Source organism: Talpa occidentalis, unplaced genomic scaffold (genome assembly GCF_014898055.3).
Source record: "Talpa occidentalis isolate TD23 unplaced genomic scaffold, MPIMG_talOcc4v2.1 talOcc4.11, whole genome shotgun sequence".
NCBI lineage: Eukaryota > Metazoa > Chordata > Mammalia > Eulipotyphla > Talpidae > Talpa > Talpa occidentalis.
The window spans coordinates 44,039,231-44,056,848 of NW_023601104.1; the positions used below are offsets into that span (position 1 = coordinate 44,039,231).

The following is a 17,618-nucleotide window of genomic DNA, read 5'->3' on the forward strand; positions in this document are numbered from 1 at the left end:
AGGGAAAGCATTAAATCTTTCACCACTAAGTATGAGGTCAGCTGTCGGTGTTTTAAAATGCTTACTATCAACTTTAGGAAGGTTATTATTATTCATATTTTACTGTGAGATTTTATCATAAATGGTTTTGAATTTCATCAAACATGTGGTTGTTTTTGCGTTAATTGACAGAATTATTTCACTCTTTTTTTTAGCTTGCTGATGTGGCGGATTTTTGAATATTGAATCAGCTTTGTACTTGATTGTGGTAGATAATTATTTTTACATAGTGTTTGATTTAATTTGCTAGTATTTTGTTGAATGTTGTTAAATCTATGTCCGTGAGGGTTTACCTTTTCTACTGTCTTTGTCTGGTTTGGGTATCAAGCTAATGCCATTCTCAGAAAAAGAATTAAAGTGTCCCTCTTCCTCTTCTATTTTCTGAAGCAGTTATATGTAATTACTATTAATTCTTTAAATATTTTATAAAAATCTACATATCACTTAAAGAACAATTTCTATTTTCTGGGCAGTTCCTTTAAATATGCATTATGTCTGATGCTAAGTGATATACATATATATCTTATAAAATTTTATTTGAAAGATCTTAGCAGGTGAAAAATGGGTATCCTGAACTGGTATAGGAATAGATTCTTAGGGCCTACCTAGCTCATTCATGAAAATTTCATAGAACCCACTGTGAAATAGCTTGATCACCACTATCCTTACATTAAGTGGGGAAAAAAAAGTCTTGAAAAATATAAAGTGGTTTTAATAGTTTAAAAAGCATCTGGCTCTGCTATGGTTGCTGATTTGCTAAAATCCCATTAATTGTAGATTGCTTAGACAGGACCCAGATTTACATAAACATTTAAAAATAATCAAAGATCAAAGTCAGCTCAAATATCAAACTCAGGCAAATGTCAATATCCCTCTTCTTTACTTCAAATGAAAATCAAAAGGGCTAATTTTACTAGTATCAAAAGCATTTCCCCTCCTTAATAACCCCATGTGACCAAGGCCAAATCAAATGTGATATTTGCTTTTACATCAAAAACAAAGTGAACTTTTATAAATCAGATTTTATGTAGTCTATAGTGTAAAGAACCAATGAGAGAGATTTATCTCAAAATCCATAAATTGAACACAAACTCACAAAATAAATTAAATCAAGTATGAAAGAAAATCAACATCTAAGTTTATGGAACAATAAATATGTAAAAAGGTTGAAAAATAATACGGCGAGGCAATCAAAACCTCAAGCAAAGAGGAAGGCAAGGAATAGGTCATGCAGAAAGAAAAATTAAATGAAATGAGAAAAAATGGCATTAAAAAAATTTCACACAGAATCAGAAAGTAGCATGACGTGCCTTGTGACACTGCTAGAGTAGAATTTCTGGGCAATAATCTTGTTTCCCTCCCTGCAGGGAAGAATCCCTGACTTATCCTCAGGAAATAAAACTTGTTTTGAAATTATCTTATTATACTTATTTCAAAAATATGCTTTGCAAAAACACTAATATTGGAGAAAATGAAGATTTTCTAAAAGGGAAGTGACAGCTACTATTACCTAGCTGCCTGTTTCTGAAGTTTTGAATTGTGTTATTGCTCTGACAGACCCAGCCAAAGTAGCTAACCCAGCATAGTTGTCATGTCCTGAGAGCTTATGCCTTCAAGGTAACACACATTCAGTGGTAGGTGGTGGTCATGCATCACCCACTATTGGGATATAAGACAAAAGAAGAGTGGTTTTTAGTCATTAAAAGGGTCACTTTACTTGCTAAGAGGGTAGGATGAAACACAATTAAAAAGTAAATGGAAAGAAGAGAAAACAAAGGCAAAAACAGTTCTCTTTGGCACTGCCTTTCTAGACTTCAGTTTCCTAGGGCAACAGACATCTATGCTAGTAGTGTGACTGTTTAAGGCTGTCATAGTAATGGTTATCATTTACTGAGCACTTATCACACATGTTAGGCTGTGTGTACACATTGGAAAAAATATCATCACATCTAATTGTTGAAGTTTGGAATAACAGTACAAAGTCTGATCTTCGTAGATGATGAAACTGCATTTTCAGGTTAAAAACATTGCCAAAAGTGACACAGCTAATAAACGGCAGAAAAAAGTTCAAATGTCCCCATTTTTACCACTATGGAATACTAGCTTAACATTTTTATATAGTTTTTCATAGGAACAAGTGTGGCTTTCTGTTGTTGATGTTGAGTTAAACACTAGTTTACAACATTCTGTATGATTTAGGAGTTCAGGTTCACAAATCTTCAAACGTAGCCATGCTTTGTCCACCCCAAAGTGCCAGTAACTCTCCACATAATCCACTAGCCCCACCCTGCTCCCACCCTTCTCCCCCTCTGGTGGGAGAAGGTCTTCAGTGAGAATCCAAGGGTTTGGTTTTCTTTGGTTTTAACTATTTCTTTGCTTTGTTCTTTAATATTTCACATATGAATGGAATCATTCTGTAATTGTCTCCTTCCAATTTATGACTTATTTTGCTTAGCATAATCCCCTGCAGTTCCACCCATGCTGATGCAAATGGCAAGAATTCATCTGTTTTTTTTCTTTACAGTTAACTAGTATTTCATGGTATATGTATGACATCTTTATCCAATCATCCATCATTGGACGCAAATTGTTTTCATATCTGCTATTGTAAATACTGTTATAATGAACATAGGGGCACTTATGTTTTCAAATGAATGTTTTAATATTCTTTGGATAGATACCTAGGAGTGGAATTGATGGGATTTATGGTACCATATGGAATCATAGGTAGATCTATTTTTAAATTTCGTTCTTTATTTATTTATACAAACACTGGGTACAGTTAGAAGCACGGGAGGGTAAGAGAACTCACCAGAGCCAGAGCAGGGAGCAGAACAGGCAGACTGACGAAGTACACTGCTGAGGGGAGCAGCAGGCGCAGCAGGAGAGGTCTGCGCAACATGTAGGACCCTCGCCCGGTGGCCGGGGATCAAACCAGCACTGCAGAGGCTTCAGGCAGCTTCGCAGCCCAGCACTCAACTGCTGAGCCACCAGGGGAAGCCCTAGATCTATTTTTAATTTTTCTTTTTAAAGATTTATTTATTTATACAAGCACTGGGTACAGTCAGAAGCGTGGGAAGGTGAGAGAATTCACCAGAGCCAGAGTGGGGAGCAGAACAGGCAGAAGGACCAAAGTACACTGCTGAGGGAAGCAGTGGGTGGCAGGAGAGGTCTGCGCGCCCTGTGGGGCCCCCGCCCGGTGGCCGGGGATTGAACCGGTGCTGCAGAGGCTGCGGGCAGCTTCGCAACCCAGCGCTCAACCGCTGCGCCACCGGGGAGGCCCTATTTTTAATTTTTGAGGAAGCACCTGGAAAACTTTCCCATCAACAGTATATAAAGAAGAACAAGTTTTTGTTTGTTTGTTTGACTCAGGTAGTTTAAAAACTCTTTCAAAACAATGATTAGGCACAGTATATCAGTTTTATTTCTTCATTTGTTAAAAAGCTCATACTTAAGTGCAATTTCTAAGATTCTTTGAAGATCTACCACTATGTCTAGGTTTCTACTGTGTCAAACCTTCAGAACTTTGAAAACATCATTTAACATGAAAGGTCCTTAACTAAGTATTCTAAAATGACTGAAATAATGGATAAATACCTCTTCTGAGGAAAAGAATACCATAACACAACCGACCACTGGAGCTTCCCTTTTGTTTGAGTCACTCAAAGTATCTCTACTGAGAAGATGAATGCAGTTGTTTTATACTTGATTTATGAATGACATGTCGACTTTTAGGAGTTGCTTATCCCTTTAAATTATAGTACTTCTTAATTTGTCTATATCTAGTTTCCTTCTCACACTGTAACTTACCCTGTCCAACCCCGATTAACATTTATTATCCTATCTAATATTTTGCAAAGAGCAATGATTCTTAAAGATGAACATATCTCAAGTTATTCTCCCTCTTTCATTGTTGCATTTTGAATCACAAGACCTTTACACAATGAGATCACATTCCAAAGTGATAACCAAATAACAACTTAGAAAATTCCAATACTATCTCTGTTGTGCCAATATATTACATTTCAACATGTTTTATCAAATATTTTAAAATATTTTTCTAAGAACATTTAGTCATGAGTCAGTGCTTGGAAGTATTTTATGCAATGCTTGATAATTCAGTAATGAGAATTTATCCCAAACTAAAGTACTTGCTAGCCTCATAATCTGTCTTTGGCTGTGAGAGAAAAATATATCTAAAACTTTGGAAAGATTTTAAATAAATTATTCAAAATTCCAGACCATTTATTTAGGTCAAGTAAGTATGCAGCAAATTCAAAACTGCACAATTTTCTTTGTGCCAAAGCACAGCCCAAATATAGAGATAAGTGGGAAGAATGGTAAGGCAAGGTAAGGTAAGGTAAAGTAAGGTAAGGTAAGGATTCTGAGTAGCAATGAGGACAGAGGAAGGAATGTAGTGATTATGGTACTCTCATAAAAAATAAAGATTTAAAACCAAATTCTTGAACAAATATTTTTCACAGATAAGCAACTACAGTTTTAATATAGATGGTTTAGTTTAGAATGTTTGCTGTTGTGGCTAAACAGTCTCAGACAGGCATCCAGATAAATACAGGTTCTGAAAATTTATAAAGTTGAGCTACGATCAACCAGTTAACACTAACTCTCAAAAATACTTAAGGCCTTACCTTGGAATTTGTTCAGGCTTAAAAGAAATAATACGCATATATTTCTTAAATATATAGTTATTTATATTTGTATGCATATAGCGAGATAAAAATGTAAATGTAATTTATCATTTATGAGATAGCCATGCCTCCTCAAATGCAAGGCATTTTGATTATAGCTACTAAGAAATTTTTAACAAAATAAGACCTTTTCCACTAAATGTTTAAATCTAAAAGATGTAAGCAGAGTTGAGATATTACAGCACTCCTGGGAGAAACTAGAGTATGATACACAAAAAAGGGTGATAATTTTATTATCATATCACGTCACAAATGCCACAGGATTTTTAAACAGAGTATGGAGGGCAAGCAAGCAAAATTCCAACTTATGAAATAAGAAAGGAAAGTCGAACCTCAGAGGCCTGTGATGATTTAGGTCTGAAGAAACCACAAAAAAAAAAAAAAAAAAAACAAACTGGAAAAGAAACCAAAAAAGCAACAGAAGTGTCGCACTTGTGGATAGCAGCAGATTACTCCCTGGCCAAGACCAATACTGTAAGCAAAAATATATCCGTTACCCAAGGATTAAATCAGGCACATGGGTTATATTTGGTTCGAAAGGTGGAACATAAACCATGACGGAGAGAAACAAAGTTGACGCTAAGATCTCAAAGTGTGAAGACCCTCACAGAGAATGACCTTAGTAATCATTGTAAACTGCAACCACTTCAAAACTGAAGATATTTTCTATTACTTCTTGCCTAAACATCACCAAATTCTAGAACTTTTTTCACATCTTTGATAAAGTTAAAGGGCACCAACAGAAGCACTTTCTTGTATGTAAGAGCCAGTTTGAATTGGTAAGGGAAAAAGTGCCAGTAAGTCTGCCCCCTTGGGGACCTCTCCGCAGGCGGCAGCAGTTTCCATGGTAACTCAAAGAATTATATCAAACCATGAAGTTTCTGCTACAAAATCAGAGGCTTCAACTTTGCTCATTCATTGTACCTTTCACTACTGAAACTATATTATGTTGAGAAAGCTCTTATAATTAGAAGGATCTCTTTGGGGTCACAGTATCATTTTAGGTTTATTTTTCAAGTCTTTTGCAACTCTGAAATATACAATAAATGATCCACCGGAAAATACATATCAGTTCTATAGTAATTTAAAAGCATCTAAATGGTGCTCAAGTCCTGGGTGCTACTTTATTTGAACTTTTTCTTCTTTGGGAAACTGTTGGTTAGGAGGAATCTATCAACCAAGCTGGACAGATAACTCCCGTCTGTACAGGACCTATGTGCTGGTCCAGCTTTCTTCCACCATATATCTTTTGAGAATGTGGGAGAACACGGTATTTCAGGATCTAAAGCATTTTTAGGAATATTGATTGGAATTGTGCCATCCAAACCAAACAGCAAACATTAACACTCAATTGTCTTAAAATCTTAATTAGTCTTATTTTTTAGGAGACTTCTTGTATTTCTCAGAAATGAAGTGATAATTGTCATGAAGTTAGAAAGTGCCAGGCCAAGGATCCAGTATCTCTTTTAGTATTTTCAACCAGGTCTGGCACTGATTCTTTGTTTTATTTATATTGAACCATTTCATTTCTTGAGACCTGAGCTCTGGGGAGCCCACTCCCTAAGTCATTTTCTTAGAAATATGCCTATGTTTTGAAAGAAAATCTTCGGGGACAAGAGCTAAGAAAAGGAAAGAGAAAGAAAGACTCTGAAAGCAAAAAATGGCATAAGAGAATAAAGGAATAAAAACAAAATCAGATAAACAAAACAGTTCGAGTTTAGAAAACAAGAAAGCCCAAAGCTGAAAGAAAATCACTTTGCCTATTCGAAATAAAACTCCCAAGGCTTATTCCAAGATTCAAACATAAGTATTACATCTGTGGCAAGGAGCAGAACATTATTAAAATTTTAATATTCTAACACAATTTCTCTCTTCTTCCTGAATACCTAATTCCCTTTTCCCTTATTACGTGCATTTGAGAAATACATTAATTTTTTCTAAGTCAATTTACATTTTTATAAAATGATATAAAATATCTTACCTTAAATATTTATTGGAAAAAGTTTCAGAGAAGTAGAGTTTTTGAGATAGTAAATTGCTTTTATAATCAATCAGAAATTTCCCTTTCAAATAATTCAAGTTAGATGTGTCTATTGGCTGTTAAATCAGAATGGTTAAAATGGTGAGAGAGCTTTGAGAAAAACAAGTATTTGGCTTTGCTATTTAGTAGGTTGATAAAATAACCTGGAATGGAAGTGAGACAAATTAATTTGACTAGCATTCAGTTTAACAAATTCAGTAGTTCCAAATGTAGTTATGTGTGCAGGTAGAGAAAAACTGTTAAAACTTAGCAAGGCTTTTTTTTTTTTTTTACAAATTAATTAATGTGGCACTTACATTTAAGTTCTTTGAAAAATGGTGTGTCTCATGAGACTGACACAAAATAATTGATTGCTCCTGAAATTCAAAGAACTCAACACTAACATCACCAAAATTCAAAGAAAAACAAGATCCTCATTATTAAATTTAGACTGTATCTGAAATATTCTCTATTAGTGATTTTCACCTAGTAAAGTATAAAATGATACATGGGCCTTCAAATGAATTACTACTTTGAACACACTTGCCCATGAAATTGGGTGCATTTAATTTGAATATATTTATTTTCTTTAGAGTTTCTGCCTGAACTATTTTCCTAAAAACAGAAAAGGAAATCTATTAAAATACAAAATAGGAAAATAAAATGCAGAGAGGGGGGATTTCAAAGATAAATAAAATACATTTAAAAATAAAGACAGAGCCTCCCTGGTGGTATCAGGGGTTAAGCACAGCACTGTGAGACTATCCGCGGCCTCTGCAACATAAGTTCGATCCCCAGCCGGCCAGGGAGCTACCCACATGGCGCAGCAGACCTCTCCTGCCTGCACTGTTCCCCTCAGCAGTATATTTCAGTAGATCCACCTATTCTGCTCCCCACTCTCTCTCTGGTGAATTCCCCCCCACCTCTGGCCTATATCTCAGTTCTTGCATGCATAAATAAATAAATCTTTTAAAACGATAAACTCATGCAATTTGTAGCAACATGGATGGAGCTGGAAGGGATCATGCTCAGCAAAATAAGCCAGAAAGAAAAAGAAAAATACCAGATTGTCTCACTCATAGCAAAAATTTAGAAAACCTAAACAAGGGACGAGGAAAAAGACTAATTATAATAAAGAAAAAAAAATCAAAATCAACAAGCAACTATAAACCAGAGACACACTACAGAGGGATTAGGGTCAAGATAAGGGGAGTAGGAATTGTATGGGGAATATAACCAACATGAAAGTGCATACATAGTGCAAAAATGAAAAATGATGTAAGAATTATATAAAATAAATATTTTTTAAAATAATTAAAAATAAATAAAGACAGAAAAGTAGTATGTGATGAAACAGAAGGTAGGATGACAAGGGCCCAAGGACTAAGGATAAAAAGATATTTTATTCCAGATTCAGTATATATTGCACAGGCTAATAGAATTTCAGCCCCATTTTGTAGGTATATCACAGATAGGGCAAAGGAGATGGTAGACTTATTATCAATGGAATTCTAATATGCATTAAAATCTATTCTCATTTAGATAATTTCAGATATAAGATGTTTTCCACCAGGTCTCTTACCTAAAGCAAATCATATACTAAGAGCTTTCCATTTCTCAAACACTCTTTAAACAGTCTCTATAAATTCCTGAAAAATATACATAAACCGAGATCTCAGCAGGATGAGAGCAGCTGTATGAATTCAGCTCTTCTGATGGATCTTCTGTTCCTTCACTTTACCACCTAGGGCAATTCTTATATTACAAGAAATAAGAGAGAAAAAGTAAACGAGAGAGATTAAGAAACATATGGTATACCAAGGTCTGCGGTGAAATTCTTCCCACTAATAAAAATAGAGAATTTTAATAAGTCACCAGTTTTTAACTATTTCATAACTGTATAGTTCATACATAAAGACCATCTGAAATGGGCTGGTATTACCACCAGATCCAGGAAGAATGGAAATATAAAGAGGAAAATGTTGTTCTTGCTAAGGACAATCTGGCAAATGATTGGCACCAGGAAAGGGTCACTCAGAAAAGTTGAATATCAAAACTTTGACAGGATTCCTTCCTACTGTTAGAGATACTTCACACAAAGTAGCTGTTACGCACTGAAATGTGTCCCCCTGAAATTTATATGTTGACATTCTTAACCTCTTATCAGAATGAGAGTGCATTTAGAGATAGGGCCTCTGAAGAAGTAACCAAGTAAATGAGGTCACTAAGGAAGGCCCTAATCCAATATGACTGGTGTCTGTATAAGATGAGACAAGGACACACACATTCACAGAGGGAAGATCATGTGAATACATGAAGTCAAGGAAAAAGACTTCAGAAGAAACCACCTTGCCAGTGCCCTCATTTTGAACTTCTAGCCAGAAAAATCATAAGAAACGATTGTCTATTGTTTCCACCAGTCAGTCTATAGTCCAAGGAAACATGTTTGACAAATGCTGGTGTGGCCAATTCTTGATATTTCAAGGTCAGTGACAGCACATCAATTACCAGCTTAAATTTTTTTTCTAGTTCTATTTCATTAACATACTTGCCAGAAATTGTCAATAGGATTTTTTAATAAGTTTTTTTATTATGAAACTGTGGGTATTATAGCTCTGTTTTAGATTATGAGCTTCATTCAAGTAGGAATTCTTTTTTGTATATCTATAACTGTCCTCATCATATCTGGGACATAATATTTCTAGTGCTTTGGGCAGTGCTTGACACACAGTGGGCACCCAGTAAATAGTATAAGTAGTAAATACTGTGTGAATCAGGAATCCTACAGTATTGGTAACTTTCCTCATTTTTACTAACAGAACTTAAGAGACTTTCCCAAGATTAATTTAGTTTTGGTGTATAAAAGATAAAAAAAAAAATTACACTCCTCTTTTCTTTCTATATTCTGAACTATCAGGAAGACAAAAGAGTTTGAAAATAGAGACTGGAATATCACCTTTATTACTTAGACTAAATCAAGTAACATGATATAGATGTGTAAGAATCAATACAGAACCCTAATATTAGACAGACTTTCCTACCAGTTTCAGATAACTGGATTGGCTGAAGGTCTCACCATATAAAATATACAGCATGAAGGCTGGTGGAGGGGACAGAATGATTCTTTCCTGGGTAATTGGATTCTATAAGCAAGGAGAGGAAGGATAGAGTAGCATTTGACACACAAGAATAATAGAAGCCACCACTGCACATCTCCTAGAGACCTATGCAAGAAGATAAAGAAAACTCAGGAGAGTTAATCTAGTGGAGCATCTTCCCTCCAGGGAAGAAAAAGTCAGGAGGCAGAAGGCACCCTCCCTTCCATGTGCCCATGGGCCTCCCTGGTGGCTCAGCGGGTTGAGAACAGCACTGTGATGCTGTCCACAGTCTCTGCAGTGCAGGTTCTATTCTAGCTGGCCGAGGAGATACCCACATGGCGTGGCAGACCTCTCCTGTCTTGCCCACTGCTCCCCTCAGCAGTGCTTTCAGTCCATCTGCCTGTTCTTCTCCCCACTCTGGTTAATTCTCTCACACTCTCATGCCTCTGGCATGTACCCCAGTTCTTGTATAAATAAATAAAAATAAATCTTTAAAAAAATGTGTCCAACACTCAGACTCAAGTCTTCTGACATCAAGACTTCCTTTACTACATCTGCCTTATTATAATGACTCAGCAGAATTGTGAATAAAAGAGAACTTACCTAAACATGAGTTTGGGTTTCTTCCTAAAATTAAATTGTGACCATCAGTCTTTAACAAACTATTTCTACAGCCTTAAAATAAAGGCTCTAGATTTGGTACATGGCAGACAAATAAATAACATAATGATTGTTTAATGAAATTACTACCAAAAGAAACAGCCTTGGAACATTTCTGACCTACTACAGACTTGAAAGGGAAGAGACTTGAAAATAAAAAACTGAGAATAGAGGCGAAGTAGGGAGTGGGGTGTTGGGATATTTCCTAGGATATTTTCAGCTGTATTAGTGCAGCTCTTTGCTGTTTTCAGAAATAAGAAACAAAAGAATTTGCTCTTTGGTTTGTCGATTAGCTCTGAGTACAATAGTAAGGAATTACTGCATACCACCACTTCATAAATGTTAACAAGTGTCCCTCAGTGCGGGAGAACCCCTGATTTATAGTCTTCGCTGATTTCTGCTGTGTAAATACTCCGGCCCATTTTAAGTTCCTACAGCATATCATACAACTCACAAAATTCTTGAAAATTTAACAATAAGCTATCATGAGTCAATGCAGGTCTGGTACAGAACACCCCTGTCAAAGAAGAGAAGCACCAAAGACAGAAAAGCTCCATTGGAAAGGGTACAGATTGCTACCTGAGAGTCTCTGTGCTTTAATAAAGCAGGTAAACCAGAATCTTGGAGGCCCACACTTATCCAGTGAAGTTCTGCTTGGGAGATGGATTAACTTCCAGCACACTGAATGTTCAGGACCATGTCTAGGCTAAGTTGGAAGGTAACCTTACAGGTTTCCCATCATTATCTAATTTCAAACATTTAAAATGGGTAGTGGGGGAATAGAAAAAGCTACAGAGGGAAGTGAAATTTTTTCTTGTGTCAAAAATAGCAATACAGATCTTGGCTACTATTCTAACCTATCTACCAGGACTTGAGTTATTGCTTGACAACAACCTTTCTGGTTGTTGGATACTAAGCCTTTTCAATAGAAATAAGCAATTGCCAAGGTAATTAGTAAACATACTGAACATTTCCACTGACCACATGCTGAGAATAACAATTAATAGCTTACATGCAGTATGTAAAAAATGACTAAATGCAATTTTATATACACACACACATCTAATATATTCATATACACACATATAGGTGAATATGTATACATATGGCTTATGCATGCATAAAGGCACCAGATGAAACTTTAATTTTTAATAGTGCTTTTTTTGGTTCTAATGAAACCAACTGTGGATCTCTTTCTGAGTGCACAGTGACTTTCCTTAGGTAGTTAATTAGAGACTGTCTGAGCACAATGGAAATACAGAAAGGTAAATTAAGATTGGAAAAACCTAAGATGATAAAAGAGATTACAAATGTATTAAAGATTTAGCAGTTGGAGGGGGTAATGGAATGCAAACTTTTTACAGTTCTTAGATATTTGCATACTAGATTACTGTTGCTACACTTGGAAATACAGTGTAGAACACAGAAGTCAGGCAAGGGGAGAGTTTTTGCCTCAGTGTAATTTGGTAGTATTATGTTGTCTTCCCTAAGCAACAGTGGATTGCTCTTTTGTTCTCTCTTCATTTCTTTCTCTGTCTCTCTCTTGCTTAGAAAATGATCAATAAAGTCTTCTTTCTTTTTTGGAAATATTTGAATATAGCCTTCCTAGCATTTACTTAATTGGGATTATTTCATTCTTTGGAATGTCCACCTTTTAGTTTTTGCATTTGTTCTTCTTAAATTTCAACTCATTGGAAATTCTCTTCGCTATTGTAAGGGTTTATTTGGGTGCCGTTGAGTAGGGGAATTTTAAGAGAGTGGTTAGACTCACAAGTTTTTCAGGTCACAGCCTACACTCATTAAGCCTGGGCCTCACACAAGACATATGGTTCCAACTCACAGCTCTACCCCATCTGTCTATAGTAGCTGGAGCAAGTGATTTAATTTCTGAATTTTCACTTTTTCTTTCTGAATTTCTAAATTTTCATTTTCTCCTTTGTAATTTGAGAATTATTATATGTTGCAATGTAATACTTGTGGCTTTTAAATAATTTTGATTCAGCTTTGTAAGTATCTGGTTCATTGCCAAATTCAGAGAAATTGCTCAATAGTTGCGAGCTCCACCCGTCTACTAAATTTTTCAAAATCTATTTTTCTAATATCTAGACTACTTAATCTAGCAATAGGATCTGTTAAATATTTGATAGGACAGTCCCATTTTCTGAAACAATCTATTAGCAGTCCTTTAACAGTTGATTGCTTCATATTGGTGAGAAACAACTCTAAGGCAGTGGTCTTCAAACATGAAGGGGAAAGATATCTGAATCGCCTTGAAGGGATTTTGCAAAGACAAATGCTCTCTCTTCACTGTACTACTCAAGGGGACATCCCAGATCTAGGAGGTCAGTTCTTCTGGTTATTACTCAGCACTCTGAAGAAAGAACAAGTCATCAAATAAGCAAGGCGATAATTTAGAAGATATTTAGTTTGTAGAAGAATGAGGTTCAACTAATGTCTGGGTGCTGCCATCCTTCTATTACTAGTAAGACAGCTGAGATTTTAGAGAGAATAATATATTTTACCCAAAAAATTATAGATTTTTTTTTCAACCTCAGGTTTTTCTCAGCTTTTTTTTCTAAAAATATCTATCTTCTGTCCCTGTGTCAAGATTTGATGATATCTATGATAATATTTCACATATTTAAATAAATTCTTTATAATTAATGTTACATATTGACATTATACCTGTCTGAAGCACTTGATGCCCTTATTTAATTCCTCTGTGAAATCAGGTCTTCTCTTTCAATACTACATTAAGATATAGCCATTATCAACCAACTAGTAAGTTTTACTTTACCTGCTTATATTTCTTCTTTAATGCCTTCCCCTCGTATCAAGTCTACTTATTTTGACCAGTACATACCAACAAAACCTTTTTTCTAATTCCATTGTTTGCGTACCCTAAGTGATGGTTGGGAATATCAAATTCTGATGTTTTAGAGTCTTCCAAACATCCTTGTTGATTTTTCAAGATTCACAATCTGAATTTAAAAAAGAAAGTAATTAAACTACAGCCTGCCTTCTTTCAACCTTAACAGGACTTTTGATTTGCTAGGGAAATAAGGTAAGTTCTCATGGTTTCATGTATATCAGCCTAAACAGCTAGTAGGATTTTCACTGGATCATCTAGAAAATATCAGATACATGCTCAAGGAACACGATACTCAACCTTTTAGACAGTCATTTCAAATTTGGATGCAGCAACCTTTATGTGCCTCTAAGGAAAGACTTCTTCTGATGCCAGTACCTGTTCATTACATTTGTAGCTCCCCGTGAGACTTTCTTATTACTCTCTGCTTCTAACAAATAGGTTCAGTGTCTCAGCATTTTCCCTCCTCCTCCTCAGCCATGTTCTTCCATCTAACAGCCCCTAAATATTGCTGTTGATTCTCTTCCATCTTCACAGGGGATATTGTTTTCTTTCAGGCTCGTTTCTTGGCTTATTTATCCCTTCTTATCTGGGAGCTGTGTTACTTGCACTTATTTCCAATAATCTGAAGCATGGAGGATGATTCTCCTTACTTTGACCCCATTATCTAGCAGACAGACTTGCTCACATTTATAACAGGCATAATTAATTGTTCCCCTCCTCACAAAGACATCCCAAGAGCTCACTGGAAGATTGTCTCAGTTGTGCACACTCAGAAGTGCATTTTACTTAAACTTCTGTACAACCTGGAAAGCAGAAATATATTTAAGGCACCATCCCCCACTAGGAAAAAAAAAATCACATCTTGTACACTGTGTAAAGCATTTGATAGTAGCCAAACACTGAATCAATTCACTGAGGGAAGCAGGGAATTTACCTCTAAAGATTGGTCACTTAAAAATAGATAAGATGTTGAGCTATGCAGTTTATCACTGGCACACAGCCTGGAACCTAAAAGAGATAACATTGTGGACAAGTAACACTTCATTAAAAATTGAAAATATATTACTTGCATCAGTAGTATGTTCCTTTCGGCTGCTTACACTGGGTGTGTAATCTCTATGACAGTGATCCCAGTGAAGCAGACTGGGGTATATTTTGCAGACTAGTGAAATTACATAAGCTTTTGATTATATTTCCCCCCCAAATATTTATAAGGTAACAACTGCCAATAATTTGAAGCAACGGCTTGAAGAGGACAATTAAGGTTTCGAGGGTAGCCAGACAGGCCATCTTAGAGACACCAGATTTAAGCTGCTAGTAGTCTGAATGAGTTTTTAAGGGAAGCTTTCTGTTAATTGACATTCATTGCCAGAGATGTGATTTTTCTCTGTGCTTTCCTGGGCTAATGTTTGGGGTTTATGTTTGGCATGATCTAATCAGAAATTAGCCAGAAAGAGTGCCAAAGAGAGAGAAACTTTGTACTATGAGCTCAACACCAAATAAAAACAATAGCAGTGTCTCAGGGCTATTTTCTTAGAGATTTATTGGGCCTTATTAAATTTGGAAGCAGTCAAGAAGAATACAACAGCTGTTGTGAATCTCAAACAAAGCAAAACAGCCTCTTCTCTGTTTTCCTCCTTTGTAGCTTCCCTGTAAGCTGGTAAACTCTCTGGGCAGGATCTGTCTTACTTAGGCTTACCCACTGGAAAGCAGTGTTTACATATGCCATGTGATAGCAGTAAGAATAATCCCCAAGATTTGTTTTGATTTACTTCTCATTTCAGGGCATTTAGGAATAGCTTCTAAAAAAGAACCTGAATGGTAAAGCTTGCAAAAACTGATTTCCACAAAACCAAAGACTTCAGATTTGTTTTCTATGCAGTTTCTGCCAGCTCCCACACAGAAAATCTTCACTGAGGAATCCTTAGAATAGATTTAAAAAGTGTAAAAATGATGCTTAGTAACAGATATTGGTACTCATTTAAACTTATGCCTCTGGAAATTCTTAAGCCAGCATCCAGTCATACATGTAAAGGCAAATGTCCATGTGCAATATAATTTTAAAAGAGTAAACACCAAAACCAAAACTTCTTAACACAAACTTTAGTTTTTGACATTTTTCTACATAGAGAGTAGCCAACCAATGACCTGAAGGTCAAATGGAGGCCGACAGGAATTTAGAAAAAAAATTTCTTAATTATCTTAGCATCATTGACTAATAAGGTGTAACATTGTCTTTTCTGCAACATATTTGAGAAGCTTAGTCGAAATGAGTAAAATGAGTTTACTTGCTACACCAAGCATTTCAAGTGATATAAAAAAGGGTGATAGCACTTAACACATAAAGTTTACAAGAAGAAACTTACCTTAAGAATGATTACTCTGAACTTACAAATGCAGTTTAACTGTTTGCTGAATGGTGGAAGTGATGAAGGTGGTGCATTGGACTTGAGCTCTTAACTAGTTAGTATTTAGGAGAAACTGGATTAAAGTCTTAGGTTTCAGTTTACTTGAGTGCAATCCCATGAGTGTCACTGTATCAATCAGGGTCCCAGAGACAGGGCATGACTATGTCCCTAGCCCTTCCATGCCCCACCCTACTCCCCCCAAAAAGTAAAAAAATCAGGATGTTTTGCACTGTCCATTGCTTTGTGTTTTAATAAACAATTTGCAGTGACAAAAAAAAAAAAGACTTTTTTAACCCAGGTATTGGAAAATTTTTAAAGCCAAAAAAGGAAGAAGACACTAAAGAGATTGGAAGAAGCTACAAACATTTTTAGCCTGGGCGAGAATGAGGTTGAGGTTAGAGTAAGAAAATTTAGAAAGAGGAGGCGGGGCACCAGAGAATAGAAACACTGCCATCTCTGCGGAGAGAGTCTCTGGGCATCTGCTACTGGTGTCTCAGTACTCAGAGGAAAGAGACTGCACAGCTGGAACTCAAACTTTGCAAAAAGGGCACCTGCCAGCTGTTGCTGGAATCTCTGAAGGGGCTGGAAGAAGACAGTTTAGGGAGTATTGGAAAAACAGCAAACTGACATACCTGCTGCTACTAGGAAAAAAAAAAAAAAAACCTGCTACCAGAGTGAGGTAGAATCGTTAGGGTAATAATGAGAGGGGAAAAAAATCAGGCAAGAAAATAAACAAGAAGGAAACTGTCCCTTCTTCATTTCCAATCTCCTGATCTCTCTCTAGCATCTCTTATAAGCCAAGTGCAAAAGGGAGTCAAGTGGTAAAACAGAAATGCAGTTTACAGAATCCCAGTCCCATCCTCTCAAAGCTGAGTATGATTGGGTGGGTTAGCTTCTAGCTTAGTATTTAACACAGTCACTGAAACTTGATGAAGAGGCTCACCGTATTGCTTCCCCAGGTCAGTCTCTTTTTGGAAGTAACTTATCTCTGAGATCTCCAGTTTATTGACTCACCAGTGGTTCATAATATTGTATTTTTTACTGACACAATAGAGTAATTCAACACAATGAACTTGAAACTACCTGAGGAAAAAAAAAATAAGAACATTGCAGTTTTGTTTCAGGAAGTCAATGCCTTCACACTCAAATTGTTCATTTGGATTGGGCCAATGTCCACCAGAGTCCATTGCTAAACTTTCCTACAGTCAATGGAACAAAAGTTACTGAAGAACTGCAATTCAATGGAAATGCAGTCACAAATTTAGGGGAGATTCATAATCTTTGAGCACAAATCACACTTTAAAATTCCATGAGAGCTTGTGGAGTATGAACCTTTGTATGTGACTGAATTGTCAAGTATCTGCCCTGTCATTTCAAGATGATTTTATTGTGCCTAGTAGAACTATGTCTACTAGGGTATCCTACAAACTTTGGATATAAACAATGTAATGCAGAAATTTTAGAATCATTCTAGAGCACTTGTTCTGTAAAAGTATGTTCTTTCTCAACAATAAAACCAAAATTTGATAGTCATCTGGTGATTATCTGAATAAAAATGAGTGCTGATTTTTACATCCTCCAAATCTTGAGAATAATATTTTTTATTAAATTACAAATAGAACTCTTGTCGAAAATTCAAAACTTCAATAATTAACCATAGAATTGTTTTTATGAATGAACCAATTAAACAGTCTTTGATAAACTGTTTTCATATTACTGCCACAAATATACATATATATGCTATGGATAAATAGCCATAATCATATACAAGGCCCCAGACAATCTAAATCCTTTGAGACTAGACTTTTTCAG

At 35.9% G+C, this 17,618-nt stretch overlaps 1 long non-coding RNA gene across 1 annotated transcript in view; it reads right to left on the bottom strand.

Moving 5' to 3' along the window:
• Positions 1 to 14,400, bottom strand: part of LOC129144908 (uncharacterized) — a 62,845-nt gene extending 48,445 nt beyond the window's left edge. Inside the window, exons 1-2 of the long non-coding RNA XR_008549718.1 lie at positions 14,333 to 14,400; positions 13,427 to 13,507 (exon numbers count right to left, since the gene is read on the bottom strand). This is a non-coding gene — a long non-coding RNA (uncharacterized LOC129144908). The remainder of the gene's footprint in view (positions 1 to 13,426; positions 13,508 to 14,332) is intronic.
• Between the last annotated feature and the right edge of the window lie 3,218 nt (positions 14,401 to 17,618).